The sequence below is a fragment of the Rhinolophus sinicus genome, chromosome 14 (assembly GCF_057876585.1).
Source record: "Rhinolophus sinicus isolate RSI-liver-muscle chromosome 14, RSI-T2T, whole genome shotgun sequence".
Classification (NCBI taxonomy): Eukaryota; Metazoa; Chordata; class Mammalia; order Chiroptera; family Rhinolophidae; genus Rhinolophus; species Rhinolophus sinicus.
Window position 1 is genome coordinate 47618821 of NC_142514.1, and position 16593 is coordinate 47635413.

Sequence of the window (16593 nt, forward strand, 5' to 3'; positions counted from 1 at the left end):
GGTGTGGTCAGTCCTACCAGACAGAAAGGAGCCAGAGGAGTAGCGAACAGACCGGTAACTAGCCCACAACATCCTAAACACACCACCTCCTGGAGCGGCGAAAAGAGCTCTGGCCTCTGCACGAGTGCTTATCTTCTCATTCATTCTATCCCTGATTAAAGGGTGTTTACGGTCGCTTTATCTGTCAAAGGGAGACAGAGTAATACTACCACCGCCCAAGCACTCCTGCCCTCCTATCTCTCAGGCAGAACATTTCATAACTCTAGGAATGGACATTGGGCCCCACCCTCAGGTTGTGCAACATCAAAGGGGTATCCCCTCAGGGTTGATGTGACAGAAAGATGAAAAAATAACTTTTAAAAAAGGCAAGGTGTTTTCAGCAAAGGAAACCTTAAGCAAAACAAAAAGACATCCTGCTAAATGGAAGAAAATATTCGGCAGTGATATAGCTGATAACCACTTAATATCCAAAATTTATAAAGAACTCATACAACTCAACATCAAAAAAACAAATAACCCAATTAAAAAATGGGCAGAGGACCTGAATTGACATTTCTCCAAAGAGGACATTCAAATGGCCAGCAGGCATATGAAAAGATGCCCAGCATCACCAATCATCAGAGAAATGCAAATTAAAACCACAATGAGATACCACTTCACATCTGTCAGAATTGCTATCATCAATAAATCAAAAAACAGCAAGAGTTGGTGAGGATGTAGAGAAAAAGGAATGCTTGTGCACTGTTGGTGGGATTGCAAATTGGTGCAGCCACTATGGAAAACAGTATGGAGGTTCCTCAAAAAATTAAAAATAGAACTAGCATATGACCCCGCAATTCCACTTCTGGGTATTTATCCAAAGAAATCCAAAACACTAATTTGAAAAGATATATGCATCCCTATGTTTACTGTAGTGCTATTCACAATAACCAAGATATGGAAGCATCTGAAATGCCCGTCAATAGATGATTGGATAAAGAAATGTGGTACATACATGCAATGAATATTACTCTGCCATAAAAAAGAATGAAATCTTACCATTTGCAACAACATGTATGGACCTAGAGTATTATGCTAAGTGATATAAGTAGACTGAGAAAGACAAATACCATATGATCTCACTTATATGTGGAATCTAAAGAACAAAATAAACAAAGAAACAGAAACAGACTCATAGATACAGAGAACAAACTGATGGTTACTAGATGGAAGGAAGGTTGAGGGGCTGGGTAAAAAAGGTAAAGAGATTACAAAGCACAAATTGATAGTTACAAAACAGTCATGGGGATGTAAAGTACAGTATGGGGAATACTGTCAATAATGTAAAAATTACCGTGTTTCCCTGAAAATAAGACCTACCCTGAAAATAAACCCCAGTTAAGATCATCAGCCAGATGGACACATATAGTACGTTATGACGATGTTCCAGAAGAAGATGACATGACTGTATTTGAATAAATGTAGATTGTTGTACATGAAAAAAATAAGATATCCCCTGAAAACATGCCCTAATGCGTCTTTTGGAGCAAAAATTAATATAAGACTCGGTCTTATTTTGGGGGAAATATGGTATAAAACCCGGTTTTATTTTCAGGGAAACATGGTATGAATAGTTTCAGGTGGTAGTGTACTAGACTTATCGGGGAGATCACTTCATAAATTATATAAATGTCTACCCGCTATGCTATACACCTGAAACTAATATAAAATAATATTGAATGTCAACTATAATTGAAAAAACAAATAGTCAAGGGGATGCATAGCATAGGGAATATAGTCAATAATACTGAAATAACTATGTACGGTGTCAGATGAGTAATAAACTCATCACTTTGTGAGGTATATAAATGTCTAATCAGTATGTTGTTTTTGTACGTCTGAAACTAGTGTTGTATGTCAACGGTAATTGAAAAATACATTTTTTTTTAATTAAAAAAATGCAAGGTGTTTTACAAATGCAAAACAGTCCTTTTATCTGTCTGGGGTGAATTGTGTTTAGGACATGGGGAAGGCAGAGAGGAAAAGGTTCCGGCAGTCCTTTCTCCCTCACTCCTCTCCTGTATCCCTGTAGCAGATTCTGTACGTGTCTGCCCGTATCTCTTGGCCTTAGCGGCTCCCCTGGTTTTGGACGTGAATATCAACAGCCAGTGCGTAGGTCTCTTTGCCAGAGGACATTCTCTAGACGCCAGTGACCACTATGCTCTCACCTGCTGCGGGCTGGAACTACCATGGAGTTAATGCCCCCTGGAAACTACTCTCAATCACTGTCTACTGAGTTTGGTGGACAAGTAAGTACCCCAGCTCCTTCTCTTGTGAGGTGACTGCACTGGCACCTAGAATCCTCCAGGCTGATTAAGCTCTGCTTGTCTATAGTAGTGACTTGCTTAATAGCCCAACTTTTATTTGTATCTGTTACTTCCCTAACTCACCTCTCCACTCCTCTACCAGTGTTTCCTGGAGTCACCTCCCAAATAGACGATTTGCACTCCCATCCTTGTCTCATGGTTTGCTTCCACTAGTTTGGAGAAACCCAAATTAGGGCAACCCTCCCTGTCCGATGAGCTTTTTTTTTTTTTCACTGCTTTGGACATTGTGAAAAGGGCTGCAGAGGAGAAAGGAGAGAGACACATAAATGTAGTTCGTTCGTTCGTTCATTCATTCATTCATTCATTCATTCATTCTTCACTCAGCACATACTTAGGCCAAAGACCATGCTGAGCACCAGCTAGAAGTCTCACCTCCTAGGGCTGTGAGGAACCGCCCACACTCAAATCCTAGCTCCGCCCCCTAGCCAGCACTACCTGGATTGGAGGTGGAAGGGAGGGATTGTCATGAGAGGAGGCTTCATGTGAAGGAGGTAGGGCCTCAGAAAGGGGAGGAGGAGGAGAAGACGGAAGTTCTGGGCGTATGTGGGAGGGGAACAACAAGAGTAAATAAAAGCAGTAGGTGGGAATGAAATGCACTTATGAAAGGGACAAAGGCGTTGGGTGCATACATATGTGTCATCGCGGTGAGCACTGGACTCTTGGGGCCATCAACTGTCAGAGCTGAAAAGGGCCTGAGAGGTGACAGGCAGATCTCCTTCATGTTACTCCCGAGGAAACTGACAACCAGAGAAAAGACAAAGTGGTTTCCATGACCCTTGATGCTGCCAGTGCTTCTTCTCTTGAGGGAAATGAGGCTAGATCAAAGTTTCTTAACCTTTTGGTCATTATTACCCAGGAATCTTTTAAGACATTTTCGCTAATGACCCCCCTCTAATGAAATCCTAATATCACAGATATTTTGTATATTTGTTATGTGCTATACATCCGTTTATGTGCTATATACATAAAATGAGTAAGATTGTTTTCAACCTCCAAGAACCAATATTTGCCCCTTGGGGGCGATATTGCCCTTGTTGAGAATGAATGGGACAGAGACCAAATGTGGCCAGGTTACCGAGGCCTTGAAATGCAGGCAGAGAAGCTGAACTTGTTACCTTAATCAATAGGGAGCCATAGTAGGTTCTTGAGCAGAAGGATGCAGTGAGGAAAGAGGTGAAGTGCCTATCCCATATAATAGTACCCATCAAACACTATGTGCCAGCTACACTGCCAGCACTGTCAATATCATTAAGAAAAAGGCCACAGCCCTCTTCATGCCTTTACAGGCTAAGGAGAGACAGGAAATGATAAATATATGTACAAATAATTATTTATTATCATTGTAATAAATACTTCAACCAGCTTTATTTTCTGTTTTGTTTAACCAACATTTATATAGTGTTTGTTGTGTTCCAGATGCTATGTTAAGCACTATACAAATATTAGCTCCTTTAAGACAGATATGGTTAATTATTACCCATTTTGCAGATGGGGAAATTGAGGCATACCTAAAGGCATAAGGCTTGTAATGGTGGAGCGGAGATTCAAATCCAGGCAGTCTGCCTTCAGAATCAGTGCTCTAAACCACTACACTACATGCATTGAAAAATGGAACCTATTTGTGCAAGGGGTTACCATAATTCATTTTGCACCCAGTTTGGGATGCCAAATAGATTCATGGACTTCTAGCAATAACTCAAAAGGAGTCAAGGGCTGCAAGTCAAAAACTGGTGAACTAGAATTTTTTTTAAATATCTGTTTGACTCTAAAGTTAATATTTCCAATAGAATTTTTAAAGAGGCATAGGAGTTATGGCTCGCTTAACTTTAGGTCATGTAACCGGAGTAAGTTAGCTGAGCCCAGGCTCCCTGCTCAGCAAAGAGCAGAAGAGGCACCCACCTTGGTGCTATAAGCACAAGAAATGTAACACAGGGTCTGTAACTAAGTCACATGTATGAGTCTCCAGTGAAGAACGTATGTGCCCCTGGACTTGAAACTGGAGAGGCAGTGAAACCAAAAACATATGCTCACGCTTTACTATTCAGCCACCTCTGAACTTTTCCTTCCTCACCCTTTCGCCTGTTACCAATGAATGAGATAAATTTTTTAAAAAACAATTTTTGCTTACACAGGACTCATATACCTGCCATAATCTGTAATTTTTCCCTTGGAGGTCTTATACTACTGCTCTAGAAGGGAGTTCAAGATACCAGTTCAAGGACAATGAACTAAACACAGAAGAAATCCCTCTTTAAACATACGTTTTCTTGTTGCTGTCCTGTGTGTATAATTATTGAACATCTACCACATGCCATGCTTGGGACTAAGTGCTGGAAAGGCAGAGACCAACAAGTTGTAGCTCTTGTCCTTTAGGAACTCATAGATGAGCAGGGGAGACAGATATGGACAGAAATCATTGCAATGCAGGGGATATATTAACATATATACACCACATGCTCAGTGATATTTTTAGCCTGCAGACTATTGCACACTCTGTTCCCTAGGCTGCGAATGTGTTTTTGTGGCATTTTGGCAGCCTGGTTCCTGTGGGATAGCACAGAGAGCAAGAGTCCTGAACCTAGTAGAGAAACATCAGGGAAGGCTCCCTGGAGGAGGAATGTGTAGGCTGAGACTTAAAAGGATTAGCATTCACCTTGGATGTCGGTGTCTTTGGTTAGTCTTCCTGACCCCATTGGCTGAGTGGTGTGTGCCTCTTTCTGCTCCCTAGCCTCTTAGGAAAAAGTAAATATTTGTGATTGCTGAATAAATAGCACTCATCAATATCTTGTCATTGTCTATAACTAGCTCCCTTCTCCACAAGACTGAGAGCTCTCGGGGAGAAAGGGGTGTATAGGGTTTATCGTTTATCTTCATCAGTAAAGGAGAGTGTCTTGCCAACATAAGCCCTCAATTAGTGTTTGCAGAGGATGGATGAAGGAATGGCTAGATGAAGACATGGATGGATGATGGATGGATGGATGGATGGATGGATGGATGGATGGATGGATGGATGGGTGGTTGGGTCACCGGGAGCAGAGAAGAAAGTAAATAAGGCATGGATGGATGGATGGATGGATTGATGGATGGATGGATGGATGGATGGATGGATGGATGGATGGATGATGGATGGATGGATGGATGGATGAGTGGTTGGGTCACCGGGAGCAGAGAAGAAAGTAAATAAGGCATGGATGGATGGATGGATGGATGGATGGATGGATGGATGGATGGATGAGTGGATGGATAGATGGATGAGTGGTTGGGTCACCAGGAGCAGAGAAGAAAGTAAATAAGGCATGGATTGATGGATGGATGGATGGATGGATGGATGGATGGATGGATGGATGGATGGATGATGGATGGATGGATGGATGAGTGGTTGGGTCACCGGGAGCAGAGAAGAAAGTAAATAAGGCATGGATGGATGGATGGATGGATGGATGGATGGATGGATGGATGGATGAGTGGTTGGGTGCCTGGGAGCAGAGAAGAAAGTAAATAACAGTGCCCGAATGGAGGTAAGTGGACAAGCTGGATAGGAGGATCATGACACTTTCATAGAGGTGATGACTTTGAGTTGAGCCCTAAAGAATAATCTAGTGCAGTGTTTTTGAAGTTGTAGTACACTCACAAATCACCTGGGGAGCTAATTCAGTAGGTCTGGGGTGGAGCAGCACATCCTGCCTTCCTCACAAGCTCCAGGTGGTACCGCTGCCCCTGGCTCGCAGACTGAACTCCCAGTACCAACGATAGTTGGGGAGTATGAGCATAGGGAGATGGTGTAAACAGCTGGCCTGTTGGGGACCATGATGGCTCAACCCTAGTGCACACAGGGATCTCAGTGACACAGGCTGAGGAGGAAGATGAAGGGAGACGGCATGGCACAGGCTGGCAGACACGTAGGACTGTCTCTGAGGGTATGGGAAACTCGGGCTTTCATGGAGCCTGACGGAGGCCCGAAGCAATGAACATGGCACCCGAAGCTGAGATGAGTAAAGGCCGGAAGAGAAGAAAACTAACGTTTCTTAAATATCTATGTGTCTCTATCTATAGCCTAAGCTATATTCATACCCGTGTCTATCACACTTGTTTTGTCCTAATAACAGCCCTGAGGAGATTTAGAAAATGGAGATTCTTCTCTTTCCTCCTTTCCTCCCTCCCTCCATCCTTCTCTTCCTTCTTTCTTTCTTTCCTTCCTTCCTTCCTTCCTTCCTTCCTTCCTTCCTTCCTTCCTTCCTTCTTTGCTTCCAACCTTCCTTCCTCTCCCTCTCCTCCCCTCTCTCCCGTTCTCCCACTCTCTCTCTCTCCTCTTTGCTTTTTTACTTTGTTTTACTGCTCTTTCTTTGCTTGTTTTTAAGTTGCTTAGTTCGCTACGGCATCATTCTCTGAATGAGCTGTAGGCTGCAAATTCAATCCCTATTGAAAGTTACATAGAAGAACACTCCTCTGTTGTCTTAATTTATGCCATTGATCACAGAGAAAGAAGCATAAATCTACACACTGTTCTTGAAAATAAGTAAAATATTTTGAACTCAACATTTTAAAAAAGAAAATGAAGATTCAGAAAGCATACGTTACTTGTCCCGGGACTCACAACTAGTGACAGAATTGCGATTCCAGCAAGGGCTAAGTAGGTCTGAGGACCCGGATAAATAGAGGGAGAGTCAGAGAAGAGCTCTCAGCCCAGTGGGGAATTCAAGTGTAAGTGAGACATTCGGTGCCTCCTGCAGTTGCAGAGACTGAGTCAGCCGATCAGCATTCTGGAAAACTGGAATCGGAGCTTGGGGTAGAGTGGGGGCCCAGGGCTCCTAGCAGATTCAGGGAGCAGTCCGATCCCAGATTCCCAGACTCCAGCAAAGCAAGGGCTGGGATTAGAGGAGCCACTTCTGTCCAGATGGCGAGAGGACTCCATGGTGAAACCAACAGGAGAAGCAGCCTCCCGTGATGGAGTGTGAAAAGGCCTGGTGAAGATGAGGGAGAGGGAGTGGAGGGATATTTTATTAACTGGCAATCACAGGATAGGAGAATCTAGAAATGAAGAAAGCCTTACTTAAATGTTAAGATTTCCTGTCTCTTGCCATAATAAAAATAAGAGCATACCCTTCTTGAGGCATACATAGATTCTCTTTGAGCTACTCAATGCAAAGGCTCTCCCCACCCTCATCCATTCGTTGAATGTTAAATAGAGACTACCTGTGTAAGCTCCAAGGACTGCAACGTTCAACTAAGAAAAATCTAAAATCAAATGTTTGCTTTAGGAACGGAATTGATTCACTTAATTTGTAAGTAGCTCTGTGATCCCAACTCACTACACTACGACTCATTGAGTCCCTTTACCAGAAAAACTGGAGACATATTTTAAAAGTCTATATTTTAGGCACAGCTCTGTACAAACTAAGAATACGTGGGAACTCCCTCAGTAAACATAAAAATAAACTGTACTCTGTCAAAAGTTACAATGACGGTGTTTAGAGTTTGACCCAGGCACACGTGCTCCCCAGGTAGGAGAACAGACCTGAGACCTTAGGGATGCAGAGGCCAGGACACCAGCAGGATTGTCTACGCGGCTCAAGAAATCACAGAATTATGATGGGAATAGTGTTGGGAGAGTCATAGCGAACCAGGAGCTAAATCAGGGACCAAGTGTTGGGAGGTGACTGCAAAAAGGAGGGTGGTGGGCAGCATGGTCGGATCACATGAGATTCCCTGCTGGGGCTTGTAGGATCCTTGAGAAGTCCTTTCACTCCTTTCACTAAGATGTTTAAAATAGGGACCCGGTGACCAACAATTGGGATAGTTACATTTATTTTATTTAACAGGTGTGCAGTGTTTATAGGGAGTCAGGTATTGTCCTGAAAGTACAAATATTAAGCCACTGACTCCTATGAGATAGATTTTATTGCTATCCCCATTCTACAGATGAGGAAACTTAGACACATTGCTTTGGTCACTGTGCGAACCTTAACAAACATGTTGTTCAGGTGGGACACTGAAGCCCAAAGGAGTGGACATTTTTGTGCAGAGCCAAAGAGAAGCAGGAGGGATTAGAACCCCTGTCTCCTGTGTCTCAGCTCACTGCTTTTTAAGGGGCATCTTGTCTCTTGCTCAAATGTAAGATTTGAGAGACAAGAGGGTCCTTTGTGCCTCCACTAGACTTTGCACATATCGTTTGTGCACTTACCCCACTGTTCTTCGAATACTTGTATTCTTGTCTTCCTGACTAGACTTGGAGCTGCTCATGGGTAGCAGTCACGTCTTTCTCCTTTCATTGTGGGCAGCAGCTCAGCATAGCACAGCACCTGGCATATACTAGGCACTCTACGATGTTTATTGAATAAGTGAATGGATTAAATCCCAAAAAAAACTCACCTTAATTCTTTCTTGACTGCTGGTGCTTTGTTGCCTTGGATTTATCTTTCTGATGCTGTGGAAGCCTGGTCAGGAGGCATCACGATGTCACCCGTCCTACCTGAGGGCTCTCTGAGCCATTAGTGTTTCATAATTGTAGGCTGTGTATTGCTTGTTCTGGGCTCGGCACATTGCTAGTGAGATATAAGACTGAGTGGTCTTCTGCAGAGCAACCTTGATCTTCTTCTGTTTTTGCCAGTTGTTTCAGTGCCTAGGTCTTGTTTTCTTCATATAAGTACTTGGAGTTTCATATATTCTTCTTTGTCTCTGCTTTTCAGACTGAATGCAATGTCCTTAAGTGATTAAGCTGCACATACATATAGTGTAAGGATTTAAGATAGAAATTTGTATTGAATAAATTAACAATTTGTCAAGCATTCTTTTATGCATTAGTTTCCTTGCATCCATTATCTCATTTAATCCTCAGAACATTTTTGTGAAAGAGATATTATTCTTCCCATTTTACAGATGCTGAAAATGGAGCCTCAGAGGGGCTCAGTGATTGATCCAAAGTTACGCATCCAGTAAATGGTAAAGCCCAGACATACCTGTATGTCGCCAAAGATTATGCTCTTTGCACTATACACATTGTCTTCAGAAGCAAAAAATTAAAACAAACCTGTTTTACAAAAACAGTTTGGGGAAGACCTGCTTGGCTATGTGCCAGTGTTTTTCAGAAAGTCTTAGTGCCATTTGAGTGACAGCAAACTCTGGGTGGGTTTTCAGTGTTGAGGTGGGGGGGACTGCCGATAAAGCTAGCAGTGAGCTAGACTGCGTTAGCCAAATTTGAACGCATCCAGAATGAGGCAAGAGTCTGGCTTTGTTTGGGGAACAAGACAGATACATTCTCTTCCATCACGGAGTTTACAATTGGGTAATGTTTCAGTTCTGGCCATGACAATTAAGTTGGGAAATTGAGAAACAGGAAAGTGTATCGAGAAGTCAGACCAACATGGTGAGAAACAGGAAGGAACAGTTGAAAGAACTAAGAACAGATAACAGAGATTTGATATGTTCTGATTAATATGGCTGAAAAGAAGACAGCCAGTATAAAACAACAAAAAAGAATTTTCTCATGCTTAGCAATGGACTGCCTCTAAAAATAGTGAGCCTTCCATTACAGGAGGTGTCCAAGCAGAGACTGTAATCACTTTTCAGGGGCATCATAAAGAGAGGCAGTATACCTTGGGCAAAGAGGGTGGAATCTGGAGGTTGATTGCCTGGTCATAATAATTTACTGCCTGTGTGACTTCAGAAAGTTACTTAGCCTGTTTCTTCATCTGAACTGGGAAAAGGAAGCCTTTACCTCCTACGAATGTTATGGTGGTTATATCAAGTGGCAAAGCACATAGCTGATAGTGAGCTTTCAGAAAATGGTGTCAAATATTATTAGTATCAGTAGAGGTGGGAGTAGATGCTATTAAGTCCCTTCCAAGTACACAATTCTGTGGTGCCACATTTATCATAGAATTTGCTCCGAAGTGAAATTTTACAAAAATGGTTTCTGAATGTCCATGAATCCTATCCAAACACCCTGGCTGGGAGAGAGGGGGAGAAGAGGTAAAAGAAAGGAACCCCCACTTGTGGGCTCTCAAGTGGCCCCAAAGCTACTGATGCAGTTTTTTTGTGAGGTAAAAGAGAGCAAAGTTGGATTCTTTTGGAGGATGTCACTTTCCTTGCTGAACGAATAGTTCTTCATGGTTGTTTGTTCTGACTTCCTTGTGCTCTTAATCTGGTAATGGTCACACGTGGTGCTTCTCTAGGACGTTTGCATTTTAGGGAGAAACACCTTCAAACCTGAAGGTGAGAGAGAGTGAGATTGAGAGAGAGAGAGAGAGAGAGAGAGAGAGAGAGAGAGAGAGAGAGAGAGAGAAGGGAGGGAGGGAGGAAGGGAGGAAGGGAGGAAAGAAGGGAGAGATGAAGGGAGGAAGGAAGGAAGGAAGGAAGGAAGGAAGGAAGGAAGGAAGGAAGGAAGGAAGAAAAGATTTCTAATGGTGAAAAGCAAGGCATGACCCAATGAGCACGCTCCTGCTACGAACAGCAAGGGCCCCCAAGATCTTCCTGAATAAATAGGCTCTGCCTGTAGGAAATGTGATCTGATTTTTCCTCTTCCTTTGCCATGGAAAAATTCCACTCCCACCACTAGCAACTCCTTTGGCTAAGAGCCAAGAGACAATCAGGCTGCATTTTTCTTTTTCTCCTTCCCTAGAACACAGAGTGCTGATGGACCATTCCAGAGCTTGGGCTTCCACAGCCCACTGTGCTGTCAGTCAGCAGGCTGGTCAATTTAAGGAAAGAGTTATGCAGCCCAGTGAGAGAGTTATAGTCTCCATTTTCCCCTTTCTTTCTCCAGGTGTGCTATCATAACAAGCTCACGAGGGGAGCCTGTAGGAGTCAAAGGGATTCTACTTGTGAGAATGGTGTTTAGACTTAAAGCAAGAGTTGAGGACTTTTACTGTTAAAGTGTGTGTGTGTGTGTGTGTGTGTGTGTGTGTGTGTGTGTGTGTATCTATATACACATACAACGTACATACGCGTATGTGTGTATATATGTATATATAGTCACATATTTAGAGATTTTTGTCATACTTTTTTGAAACAAGACTTATAAACTCATAAAAATAAGTTGCTTTTTTCACCTATATTTCATTCAAACCCCTTCAGGTAAATACATTTAGATTTAACTTATTTTATCCATAATATCCATAGTTTGTATACACCATATTTTATTTATATATTCCCCTATAACAAATATTCCAGTAGTTTCTAGTGTTTTTGTCTTTTGCCACTTCAAATAATAGTGCCTAAAAGAGTCATGGGTATAGGTTCCCATTTATTCATAATTTTAGTTTAGTAGAGCGATTTCCAAAAGTCAAATTTCTGTGTTCTCCTGAGGATTTTAGATATTGCCAGAGAGAAAGATTCAGTGCCTAGCAAAACACATAGCCCTTTGGCAGTAGCTTTTTCCTTTTTGTTTGGGAAAAAAGCCTGGAAAAATACTGTCCCTTTCTCTTCCTTCCCCACACCATTATTCTCCTGCAGTGGAACGGGCAAGGATAATATATCCTGTATAATTCAGCAAGGACTAAGAATCACCAGTTTTCTGGGTTATTAGAGGATACAAAAAAGGCCCAAATTAAACAACCACATATTCTTACTGTACTTTTGTTGCTTTTTCTTCCTTCATGAAAAGGCAGATAATACAGATGAAGAGGAAAAGAAAGATAGATTGTGCATTGCTTAGCTCTAATAGGCAAATAGTTAAATAATGGCACCTGAAAAACCATTGGCTTATTCCTCATTCAGGGTCTAAATATATCTTTCTTTTTGTAGATCAGAGGAAAGAGGGAGTGAGATGAATGAGATGAATCACAACAAAAGTCTTCTCTCAATATGATTTTCAAGTTTTCCTGTCCCAGACATTCATCACAGCTCAAGGCTGGAAGTGACCTTGGGACATCTGGTTTGTTCTCCTCATTATGTGTGGACTCATCTTGTTCCTACTTTCTGCATTCTTCCTAAGCACTGTTCTGTTTGGTTATTTTTTTCTTCCCTCCATACCTCTGAAAGAACATTTATTGAATGCTTTCTGTGTGTTAGACCAAAGCTAGGGTCTGAGGGTGAAGAGGTAAATCACAGACCCTGGCCTCAAAGAGCTTACACATGAGGGGAAGAGAAATCAGTGGACTTAAAATTCTAGGTGCAGGACAGAGATGTCTGCAATTACTCAGGCAACCCAGAACACAGAGGGGAAGCACCTAACATAGTGACAGCTGTGATTATGGACCATGAGAAGAGGCTAGTGAGATTAAGCTATGACTTCAAGATTGAATAGAATTTTGCCGGCACTGACTGTACAGAAGGTACAGTATATACAACAGACTGGAGATCAGTGAGAACATGATATATTAAACTTGTGATTGTAACTGATTTAGAGTAGCAGAAGTATAGGGTGCCTGTGTTGACTAATGGAATATGAGCTTGGAGAGGTAGGTAGGGACCAGATCTTGAAAAGCCAAATGTTCCTCACTAAAAAATTCGTGATTTATACTAATGGAAATGGGGAGACTCTTAATTATAGAAGTGACAAAATTGGATATGCACTTCATAAGATCTTTCCAGAGTCAGTGCAGAAAATAAGGTCAGGAAACATGAAAAAAGGTTTGCTAGGTTAAGGGAGGTTGGTTAAGAGAGAAATGAGCAGATTTGGAGGTAAGGTGGACCTATGATTAATTGTGTACAGGCTACAATAAAGAATTAAATATCAAGAATGAGACTCATAGTTCTGGTTCATATAAGGACACTGAATTTCAGTCTTGGATGAACATTGAACATAGAAACCTGAGGTTCACAGGTAGAAATCAATATAGAATTTGGGAATTTTAGGCATAGGAATTAATAACCTAGAGGAGAATGAAAAAAAATATAGGATCAGGAGTAAGAGACTGGACTCAGGGAGACCAGTGGGGAAGCTGGCAAGTCAATGAAAAAATGGCAGGTAATGGTGGAGGTGGGTCTGCATTAGGCAGTGACTTTGGGCATGGAAATAGTAGATAGTAGAGACTGGACCTGTGACTCTTCAAACATGGAGGGAAAGGAAGTGGGAGGAATCTCAGAGACATTTAGGTTTCTGGCTTAGGCAACTAGGTTGAGGGTACCTCTTACCAATTTAGATAGGGAATAGTATGCAAGAGTTTGCTTTAAGAAGGAAAATGATGAGCTCATTTTTAGACAGAATGACTTTGAAGTTCCTGGCATATATCCAAATAGAGGGACGCATAATTGTTAGATATATCAGTCCAGAGTTCAGAAAAGAAGTATGGATTAGAAATATAAACTTTGGTTTCATCAACCTGTGAGTGGTAGTTGAAGCCAAAATCATGACTGAGATCACTTAGCAAGTGAATACAGAGTAATAGAAAAGCAAGTCAGAGACAAAGCCATAGGAAAATACTACCCATGTTTAAGAATGAGGTGCCATTCGGGACACCATCGATGAACATGGAGGGTATTATGCTAAGTGAAATAAGTTAGACAGAGCCAGACAAAAAATATATGATATCACTTATATGTGGAATCTTTAAAAAAAGGGCGGGGGCTAATTTCCTAGAAACAAAGAATAGAATGGTGGTTGCGGGAGAGTAGGGGGTGGGGGGATGGGATGTGCAGGTCAAAGAGTACAAATTTTCAGTTACAAGAAGAATAAGTTCTGAGGAGCTTATTATACACAGCATGGTGACCTTTTAGTAATATGGGAATGTGTACTTGAAAGTTGCTCAGACTATAATAGATCTTAAGCATTCTCAGCATACACACAATGAAAGAGTTGCTCAGACTATAATAGATCTTAAGCATTCTCAGCATACACACAATGAAAGAGTTAACTATATGAGCTGATGGATATGTTAATTATCTTGATCTTGATAACCATTCTACAATGTGTATCAAATTATCACATTATGTACTTTATTATTTTTTTGAAAGTCACAGAGAGTTTATCTTTCTATAATTAGATTAGATGAAAAAGGAAGACCTCACCGGTAGCAGGAAGAAGCAAGAGTATTTTATGGTCAGGCTTTTGATGAGGTAGATATTCAGTTACTGTGCATTTCCATTGTTTTTTCATGGCAGAACAAATGGCAGAGACTTGGGAATGCACTTGCCTGAAGCTAGTCTTCATCGCAAAGAGGGCACCGTGCTCTTAGCCAGTCTCTTGTCCAAGGTTCCTGGTTTGGTTGGAAACGTCTTACTCTATACAACTTTTGTCAGCACAACTTGAGATATGATGAGTGATTTAGGCCTGAGGAACTTGGTGGCAAACATTGGAAGGACAAATAACCAATTGGTGGCATCAGGATAATTCTTTCTATACTTGATAAGATGATAAGGAAATCTGCAGGTTCTGATCTGGTGGGTTTTTTTTGTTGTTTTGTTTTTTGTTTTATCATAGGGGCATTGTAATAGCTATTTAGGGCCCAGGGAATGAATGTAACTTTCTTCCATGTTGGAAAAGAAGGAGCTGAATCTAAGTACTTGGTCAAGAGAAGCTCCTCCAACGTTGTACACTTTAAATATATACAATCACACTTGTCAATTATTCCCCAAGGAAGTTTTAAACAATTAGGTAGAGGTTGAGGCTCTCAAGAACAAAAGTGAAGTGGGATGGACAGAGAAAAAGCAGAAAAACTAGAGGAGAATGGCATGGTAGAAGAAAATAGCAAAAGGATTTTCAAGATGGAGGGAGAAATCAATAGTTGGTGACTGTTGTAGAGTCAAATAAGGTTAATATTGAGAAATGCCCTTTGACTGGATTTAGGAAGTAGGAGTCCATTCTCCCTTCTCATTTGTCTCTTTACCTCAGGATCTTTGCACTTGCTGCCCTCCCTTCTTAAACTCCTCGTACCCACCCCCCTGCCCCCAGATGTTTGCATGTCTTACACCCTAACTTTGGACAGACCTCTGCCTCAAATGCCATCATTTCAAAGAGGCCTTCTTTGACCACTTTATTTTATATAGCACCCCTGTCTCACTCGAGCCCCTTAACCGATGAGTTTCTCATGATGGCATGTATTTCTGCTTGACATTAGGATATTTATTAGTTAGGAGTCTGTTACCCCTACTAGAATGGGAAGTCTGTAAGTATGGCTATTTTGTTTTATTTGTGGCTGTATTCCCAGTGCCTGGCATAAAGTAGGCCTTCGATAAATATAGCTGAAAAAGTGACTGAATGGTCATCTTGATAAGAGGTATTTCAGTGCGGTGGTTGGAGCAGAAGTCAGACTGCAATAGGCTAAGGCATGAATGGCAGATAAGAGGAGATATGGAGTGAAAACAATTCATTCTAGAAGGGAAGGAGAAAGAGCTTGGAAAGGAGAGAGGGCTCAATATCTGGGAGACTTGAGCGGAAATGTATAATCAGACTGGGAACCAGTAGAGAGGGAGAGGTGGAAAATACAAAAGAGGAGATAACTGAGAGGATGGGACTCAGATGAGACCCCCAAACAAGATGTTCCAGGAGCTTGATTTTGTAACTTACTCTAACATTGAAGAGGTGGATGCAGCAATGTGTCTAGAGCAGGCTGATGAGCATGCAATGGAACTAAAGAGTCTGTTTCTAGAGAGGACTCCCTAAAGCCTGGTGCCCATCTAACAGTGAAGAAAAATTTTTGTTGGTGGCCTTAAGGAAGATACAGAAGAATGTATTTTTTTTTTTTAAGATTTTTTTTTTTTATTGGGGAAGGGGAACAGGTCCAGGACTTTTTTCCAAGTCAAGTTGTTGTCCTTTCAGTCTTTGTTGTGGAGGGCGCAGCTCAGCTCCAGGTCCAGTTGCCATTTTACTAGTTGCAGGGGGCGCAGCCCACCATCCCCTGTGGGAGTCGAGGAATCGAACTGGCAACCTTGTGGTTGAGAGCCCACTGGACCATGTGGGAATAGAACCGGCAGCCTTCGGAATTAGGAGCATGGAGCTCTAACTGCCTGCGCCACCGGGCCGGCCCTGAAGAATGTAATTTGAGAGACTATTTAGAAAAGTACGGTAAGACCGACACCGTAGACATTATAGAAGACAAGCAGAATGGAAGAAAGAGAATTTGCTTTTGTAGTTTTTGGTGATCACGATACAGTTAACAAAATTGTTCAGAAATGCTACACTATTAATGGACATAATTGCAAAGTGATAAAAAGCTCTTTATAAAATAGAAGTGCAGTCTGCTGGATCACAAACATCATGGAGGGGATCTGGCAATATTATGGGTCACAGAGGAAACTTCTGCCACAGTGGTAATTTCGCTGGAGTCAGCTATGGAGGTGATGGCAGCAT

At 41.8% G+C, this 16593-nt stretch overlaps 1 pseudogene; it reads right to left on the reverse strand.

Annotated features, from left to right (window-relative positions):
* Window positions 1-14372: 14372 nt before the first annotated feature.
* LOC109447106 (gametocyte-specific factor 1 pseudogene) lies at window positions 14373-14777 on the reverse strand (annotated as a pseudogene).
* Between the last annotated feature and the right edge of the window lie 1816 nt (window positions 14778-16593).